Raw genomic sequence first — 9,510 nt, forward strand, 5'->3', positions numbered from 1 at the left:
GATTTTTAGATAAAAGTAATATGCTTAGTAATGTAAATGATAAATGATATTTCAGTAATCATCCTGTTGAAGTAGAATATCACACTTTCGTGAAGATATAATTTGTGGGGCCAAGACAAGGCTGAGTGCTGGTATTCCCACTGCTGCCGAGTCTGGACTCATTGAATCCCCAGTATGCTTCCCACCCGACCACAGGTCCAAACCGGGCAGCAGTCTCATCTCTTATCAATTAATAACCAGACCTGGGAAAGAGATTTCTTCTCTTTGGCTTTTTAAGTACTTACTGTATCTGAGCACTCAAAATGTTCCAAGGATTCTTGGCTAAGTACTGTTTTATTGTTTTCTCCATTTGCTGGAATGATATAGTGAGAGATTCAGAAGAGACAGAAGAAAGAAATATGAAACTATATGTGCTTTCTACCTTTATCTTTTAAATCTATTTAACTCATTTAGTTTCAATTTTCCTCTTATTTGACCTTAAAAATAAGAATTAAGTATATAAGAAAAAAAGGAAGTTTTTTGCAGGAATCTGCAAAAGGCGAATATGTACACTGGATTTGCAACCAGCATAGTCCTTGTCTCTTCTGGATCTCTATTCATTTTTACTAGGACAGAGTTGGAAGGTACCTGTACATGACCAGAGGAAATGGGGAAGAAGTACCCTTAGTAGGCAATTATTGCTTAAAATAATATAAAATATGGTAAATTCATTAAATAAACATAATAGCGAAATCTATATAAGGTTTCTTTTAAAAATCAATATATGCATTCTAAACCTTAACAGCTGAACACACATAAAATTTATACTTAAAATTTTCAGTATTTCTTTAGACTTCCAGCTTTTCCAAACAGTATTTTAGTAAATCATGGCAAATGATAGAAGCAAACTTTACACAGGAAATAAACTATTTATCTGAAAGTGTTATAATAATAAGAAGAATTACATGAATCCTACGAACTGTGATGAACTAACTATTGACTAAGCTAAATTTTTCCTTAAGAATAATCTTCTATTTTTTTCATTGAACTCTTAATGGTGAAAATGAATGTAATTACTTCAGAGTAAGAAATAATTAGGGAACTCTGCCACACTTTTGGAAATAAAGTCTCACAATTTCACACAATAACTTTTTTACTGAATAGCTTTTATTGAGGACTAGCTACCTTGCAAACATCACACATTAGACTGAATTTTTAACTGCATGTTTAGAAAAAAATTGAAATATTTGATCATATGCATTACAATGTAAACGCCTTTTAAATTATTGGATCAGGATCTTTCATTCAAAGAAGTAACTGCAGCTGGGAAGTTATAAAATAGTGATTATTTTCTTTTGAGTTACCTAATGCTTGCTTAGTAGCCAGCTTCCAGGTTTTAATAATATGTTATTTAACCTACGTTATTCAGGCTAAATCCTGCATGATTTTCAATGCTTTAAGACATCTTTCAAAGCAATTGGAAAATATTTCATCCACTTTCAGCCATCACGGGTACCCAAATCAGAAGCAACACAGATATTTTCAAAATATTTTTAAGGTATTAAATAATTTGCTTTGGGAGAAAAGTTTCACGTTTCCTTAAAAATTAGTTCTGAGTGAAATAGTTATGTTTTTTTTTTTCTTTTAAATGTGTCTTTATTTAAAATATCTATGTTGTTGTCTCCATATAAGAAATGCAAACTTACATCTAATGATATTAACTATTTCACCTTTACAAGTGGAATATATTTATATATATGAGGCACAAGAAACCATATAGGGCCATATAGAAACCTCTATACCATATGGAAGGTTCTTCAGGACTATATCCCAATAACCCAGCTCTTGATATTCAAATTATTAAATAAGAGACACATTCAACATTTAACTGAGAATTGAGTACATGCACAAGCATGGTGTAGGCAAGTGTTGTCATCACTAGGTTTTTATGAAAAGATCCCTGGATCATTTAAGACCAGAAACATTTATTTTGTGAAGAGACTTCTTGATCTATATATTAGCTGCATACATGCAGACAGCTGTTGGAAAACCCACAAGGGGTGAGTGGCACCTTTATCTTAGTCATCTTAATGTACTACCCCATCCAAAGCAGGACATTAGAGCCTAGAACTGCACCCTGCAGGTGGTTAACCAGTGTTAAATATGGTCATCTCCACTACTACGCATGAGATTTCAGGTAACATCTCTTGCAAATGCACCAACACCTTTAACTAAAAGTCATTAGCAGAACTTGAGTTAATATTTATAGATATATTTCTCACCAGACTTCAGTCTTATTCACTCTGATTTGCTGATTTTTCCTTATGCTTTATTCACTTTGCAGTGATTACTGCCCAGTCTTTCGTTGCTGCATTAACAGGCTGACAAGTGTGCTTCCGCCCGGCCTGCAGCAGCCTAATTTCAAAGGCTGTGCAAACCTGGAGAGAATTCCTGAGACTAGTACTCTCTGCTTGTGTCTTCTGTTTGCTGTATGAGTGAGCTAACACTGTTCACTAGAACATGTTTCTTCATTGCTGAAATTGCCAATACCACTTCATAAAATAGCTTTTAACCCAGAAAAGCCCTTTACCTCTCAGGTACTTTTGAACTTTAGATTAGGCTTCTGGGTGTTGCAGGACCATACTCATATACTGCTACAGCACAGGAATAGGATATTTTTGTACCTGTCCATCTGTAAATGGAATATAATCTGTATTCAGAATATTTAAAACATAAGAACTACATTTAAAAGGACAGAAATAAAATATAAATCACATTCACAAGTTATATTTACATAGAGATGGTTAGTTTTCTTACATGCTATTTAGTCAGCATAATCTAAACATTTACACAACTTAATCCTGGGATTCATTTAAAACATAACCACACCTTAGGTTTGTTTCCCCCACTCGTGAAAATGCATGGGTTTATGCCGCAACATGGCCTTTGCCATTGTATTCAGAGCCAGATAAAGGATAGCTTCTCATTGTCTGTAATAGATAATTAAATTAGAAGCATGATTTCAACATAAAGATTGAAAGCCAGGAAAGATTTTTTAGCTTTTTAAAGCTAATTTGTGAAAGAGCTGTTTGCTGTCTCATTACCAATTATCTTCATACTTTACTTAACTGTAAACAGAATTTTAAAGTTACCAGAGTGGAAATGTTCTCTACCACCTGCTGCAGCAGTAGTTCTAACTGCATTTATCTTTGTACCTGTTTTCTATCTAAATATTAATAAGTGTATAAACTTCAGCAGAGTACACAGCTTTTTGCTCGCTCTAAAGCACGACTAGACAATGCAAGACAGCTTTGGATAATAGAAGGCTCATAGTGATTATTCATTAAAAAAAAAAAAAAATAGGAAATCCTTATACACCCTAAAAGTAGACATAGGTATGTCCGGAAAACTGGAGTCACCTAAACACACCACTTTTCTGCCAGACAATATTGTCTCTGTGTGTGCAGTTTTTTTAATAGCCATTTCTGAAGAATATGGGCAAGTTTTACCTACCAGGCCATTCCAAATCCACCTTCCTTTCATTTTCTTCCTATCTAAAAGATTTAAATTTCTTTGTTTTGTATAAACCTTTTTTATTACTGATTTGATGTTAGCCAAGTAATAGATGAAGGTTGATTTTATTAGAATTTCACTGTCCATTGTAAAAGGCATTTAGGTGAGTATGGAACACCAGTGAATCGAGTGCATAAAACTTCCAGCAGCTTTTTTATTTATGTTCAGATAAATTAGTGGGAAAGGAGAAGAACAGAATGGAGGAGAAAAGGAAATGGTACTTACTATGATTCTTCCTATGTCTACTAAGTCACTACAGCAAGAAGAGGAGCTGGAGGGTCACCATATTGATAATATGACAGGAGAAAATAGGAGATTATATCCTTATTCATTAGTAAATGTTATACAATATAGCCCTTGTTCTGGAGACAAATTCACAAGAACAAAGCACAGTTGTGTTAGGAATTAAAGCACGTTTTTATATACATTTTCTAGTAAATTATGTAAAACATAACTAAACTTGATTGCCTTAAGTATTTTCTTAATCTCTATATTTTATTATTAAGGAATCAGGAAAATAATTTAAAAATTTTAATTCATTTTGAATATAGCAGATATCTGACAAAGCAGGTTGCTTAGAAGATTTAAAATATTTATGCAGTAGCACCAAATAACTTACTGTACCTGAAAACATAAAGAAATATAAGCTTCAGTTGACAACATACAGCAAGCAGACCATTAGGAGTTAACAGCTGTAGGCTAGATCTAATTCAGTATTAGATTCACACATCTTAGCTTTTTCTTTTTCCAGAATCAATATCTGCAAATAATAAATGAGATCCCAAAGGGTTGAGTTAAGCTCCAACTGCCACAGAGTAACTCTGCAATTGGTCATTGACTCAATAATGCAGGTGAGTTTCACACTGTAGAACATCTTTAGCACACTATAATAGAAAATTAATAGCGTTCAAATCAGCAGCAGGGTTACCCTAAGGATTACATAATAGCTTGGGTTAGAACAATCATCTAGCTCCAAGAAGTGTAAAATGTCATAAAACTAGAAAGATATAGAATGGCTCCTACATTAGGAATAATTTGTGTAGTGTACACTGACTTTTTAAAAACACATTAAACAACAAAGATCCACATTATAAAAGTGTAGAGCTGGAAATACTGCCAAAAAACTGCATTGCAGTGGTGTCCATGGGAAATATGAAAATCATATATCACTGTACTGTTAATAATATAAGACTATAGAATTCAGTTTACTACTCTTTTAGTACAGGATTCATGTTAGCTACTATAACATTATAACAAAAAGTGTAAAAATAGCATGTCCACAAATGCACATGTCCTTACTAATATCTAAATAATAATAGTAATAGCAATAGTAATAGTAATAATAATAATAATAATAATAATAATAATAATAATAATAATAATAATAATAATAATAATAATGCTTTACCAGATTGCAGATAAAATAGCAAGTATTCCTTACAGATTGTATAGATTCTTTTATGTATAGTACTTTGGAACATGATATATCAAGGGATTATTTATACTCAGTAACCAACTTAGGTGCATGAAAAATTATATGACGCTTATTTACAATAGAACAAACAAGAATCTAACAGCATTAGGAACTGATAAACGCCCAGACAAAAACAGCATTCTCAGAAACCTAAAGTAATGCCAGAAAATTTCTGAACTGCACAGCAGAAAAACCTGTCTCCCTGAAAGAAACAATACGCTGCATAACATACAAAATAATATCAATTATTTATTTGGTTAAATAAACTTTAAATAAACTGCAGCTTTTCAGTTGCAGGGATCACTTTGCACAGTTAAGGGCCCAGAGACAAAATTAAAATATATTTTATTTCTTAATCTGTGTAGCACTTGAGGACTTTATAGACAGTATTCCTAAGCATTAAAAACCAAGGTTTGGCCATTGATATAAATTTAGATGGAAAGTGCTTTCTACAATATTTTGAATAAAATAAGCATAAAACCCTCAGACGCCCCAAAGTTACTGGATTAATTCAGTTCATTTACTAAATAAAAAGTGACTTTAGTTTTTCTCATTCCAATGCTGAACAACAAATATACTCACTGCATTTTACTGTCTGTCCCATTTCCAGCTAGAAATTGTGTATTTCCATTTCATCTCTCAAACTTTCTGCATAGGTCCTTGCTGCTCTAAATTTAAATAGAATTTGACACACATATCACAGTCATTATAAGATTGAGTTCAGACTTACCCATGGGCTGCCACCATCTCATACATCGCCATAGAAAAAAGCAGTTCGTGGCATTCCCCGCAGGCTACTTGTCTTACTTTTCAGAGGAGTAATGTCCTCACCCAGCTTGGCACCAGCTCTAGGAATAAAAGATTAGAGTGGAGAATAAAATCCTCTGCTGTTCTGGTGCCTTCCCTGTGGCTCTTTTTCATAGTGACTTGTGCCATACACAAAATGGCACCTCTCTTTAAATGCGGAGAAGTCCAGGCTTTATATACCAGGCACGAGAATGTGAGTATACCACAAAACACTAGTTCCTTATCTTGAGCTTGTTAGCTTGTCCAATCTATGGCAATCACTTTGGTCCCAGGGGTTGAAAGACACAAGATGCAGGGAAAAAGGAAGGCAAAAGCTGAAGAAAGATCAATACTGCACTGTGAAACAAGAAATGTAGGCTATTTACTTTTCATTGATCTGATGATGCAGGAGAAACACCTCAGACTGGCATTAAATTGAGGGAATACATCTTCTGTGTTTTTTCACCTCAAGGTCAAGAAAGAGTCAAAAAGAAATTAGAACAAACAGAAACTAATCACAGGAGTAAAATAAAACTATTAAACCACATTACAAACCCACATGGAAACATAACTAAATATCAGGCTGAATAAGGTTCACAATAAAACAAACACTGCCAGCTCTTATCAGTTTCAACTTGTACCTGAACTGAATGCAAGAAAAGTGGCTGTCTGAGGCAAGTTAAAACAAATCAAAGTATAATGTTAGTGCAGAGGCCTCTTAAAAAAACTAAAAATCCTCCTTCATAGAATTAGAAATATCTGTATGATTCACATCAAAGACACATGTATGTGCTCACTTACACTAATTTAGTTAAACAAAGTTTTATCTTTTCTGCTGTTAAAAAGAAAGGAAGGGCATATTTAGGCTACTTTTTTATCTTACCTTGAAAGATACGTAGAGTACATACATTTGTATAGAAATGTTAGTCATTGTGATATGAATTTGAAGGTTTGTAGGTGGAAAAAACCAAAAGATTACACTTTTTGGATAGTTCAATAGGCAATCACTAATGTAATTAGAGCACCACAGACCATCAAATGTTGTTTTAAGAGACTAAAGCAAAAAGCCCAAATGTCTGGAATTGAAACTTGTAAACAATTTTTTAACTGTCATTCAAAGTTTATTTAGATGTTTAGTTAAAACTTTTCCCAAACAAAATCTTATCAATGTTCCTTAATTTGGCAAAATGGACACCTCCTCAAAAAAAATGCAGATGTGACTTCACTTTCATAAGCAAATGTGAGCCCTATATTAACTCCTGGAGGTGAGAAATAAGTATGCTAAAGGACCACCTCCTTCATAACTGGGAGAACTGCAGAGAGAATTCTTGTATGGGAGAGCAAATAACAGTTTAGTGTTCTCCACATGAATGTGATCTCACATAGAAAAATACTGAAAAAAAATAACAGAAAGGAGTCAGAGCTAATGAAGACATTGTCTTCTATCTTAATTTCTTATTCATATAGAGACTAGGTATAGACCTTCCAGACAAGGTAGAAAAAGATGCCTTTAAGAAGGAGGTACAAAGTTCAGACTGTGTCTTTGACATTATGGATTTGGTTTGTTGAAAAAAAACTTCTTCATTCTCAGTGGTTCATTGGTCTATTCACAGTTTAAATAGAAAGCTTTTTAGTGCTGAAGTATTTTTTCCTATGATGGAAAAAATAAACATAATTTGGCTAGATGTGGCCTTCAGAGCTAGAGTCAAATGACAAAATAGGGAAAATAAGAGCAGCAAAGTGTGCGACATATTGCAATTATTTATTATTTTCAGTGTAAAGCATTTATAATTTTTTCAATAACCATTATTTTAAAAATTGCTTTGCCATAGGGAAGAAATTTGAGAAGAATTGCCATAGATCACACCTTTATATCAGTAATTAGGAAGAGACTGAAAACACTGAAAATTGTTTCCCTTGATAGTGAAAACTAGGGGTCCTATGAGGACATCTATTTAATGTTAGTAAAGATACTTAATATTAAACGTTATCAATGAGAAGGTGAAGAAATGCTCAGCATGGAACATTTTCGAACACATCTTTCTGCTTGTTTTCTTCCTCTGTTTTGTTGTTAAATTCTCTTTTGGGGGTCAATGTCTTCTGTCAACATAGGGGTTTTTTAGGAGAAATTCAATTTTAAGATCTAACACCTGAAAATAACACTCGATACTGTTTCCACTTGCTCAGGGAGATGTTTACCTTGATGGAGATTTGCATTTACTTCAGAGTAACCAACTTTTCTGTGACTAAGCATGAATTTTGATGGGAAAATCCACCTATGTCTCCTTTTATGAGACTTCCCAGGGATTTCATTCAAATTAGGAGACGCCACAAAGGGAATTTTCTGTTCTTATATCTTTCTGTTTATGTCCAACAGTGTCCGTTGGTCTAATAACACACATTATCTTTGTAAAACTTACTCGTGAAGAAAGCTCAGTCCTCAAACTGAACTTGTTTGGAACAAGTGTTTCAAGTTAATTTTCTAGAAGTATTTAAATGTACTGTTTTCCTCAAAACTTCATTTCTTTTTATTTTCCTTCTAGTCTTTTGACAATAAACAAAAAACCCAAATCCATCAAAATTTACACAACACAGCGTTCTCTATGTGAAATCTTGCCAGAACAACAAACACAGCCTGCCAAAACAAGACAGCCATTAAAACACACACAGAGGTCCCACACTGAGGCATATGTTAGAAAATGCAAAGTATGTCAGTGAAACCATGTGCAAGCACCAGAACTTACTGATACAAATAAAGGATAGAAACTGGTATTTCCAGATAAGCATTTGCCACAAAGCAATCATTCCCTGTCTTGGTCTTCTAGACAAACTTCTAATCAAACATGCAGAATACCTTAAGTTAAAATTATGAGAATTGAAATGCAAAATTCTGATAAACACTGAAAAACAGGAAAAGAACTTCAGTTTTGAATGGGGTTTAAATCTGTCTATGTCACACCTGTCTTCTGCTAATCTTTCATGTCGTCTTCCTCCTGTTATTTCCTTTCTTCAAGTGTTCATTTCTTTTCACACTTCCCTTTCGTATCACTGTCATACCACAGGTAAAACTATCAATTTTTTCAAAGTACTGTATTAACATATTAAAGTTAAATCAAAGCAAATGGTTATTTATTGCTACTTCGTTTGAAGTTTGTTTAGATTTGTACCAATACCAATAAATGCGTTCAGCACCTGGTGGTTTTTTACATTTGTCCCCATCAACAATGGATTCAATTTATATGAAACAATTATTGCCTTCATCTTTAGATTACCAAAAGGCTTCAGCTTGTTTCTGTCAGAATGCACAATTTAACAATGTTTGCATTCTGACTGGAAAGATTTGTCAGTAAAATGCACTGACAAACATCATGATAAAAACCATAATACATATTAACATATAAAAATAAATTAATGAAGGTAATGAGTACAATAGATATATATTCATATATTTCTGTAAGAACATATAAATGTTAATTTCAGTCCAGAGATCTTTATATCAAGTATTTTCCTAGGTATTTTAAAGATATTTACTCTGAAAATCTTCTCTTCAATCTATGTTTGCAGTACCGCTTTAATATTTATTGGAAAAAAATCCCCTGAAAGACAGTTAATGTATTTGCAGCTATTGGAGCAAAGAAATTCTTAGATTCTCTAAGCCAATATCACTATTATTACAGAAATTTAATAAATACTTCTTA

The sequence above is a fragment of the Sturnus vulgaris genome, chromosome Z, assembly GCF_052056855.1.
Source record: "Sturnus vulgaris isolate bStuVul1 chromosome Z, bStuVul1.hap1, whole genome shotgun sequence".
NCBI lineage: Eukaryota > Metazoa > Chordata > Aves > Passeriformes > Sturnidae > Sturnus > Sturnus vulgaris.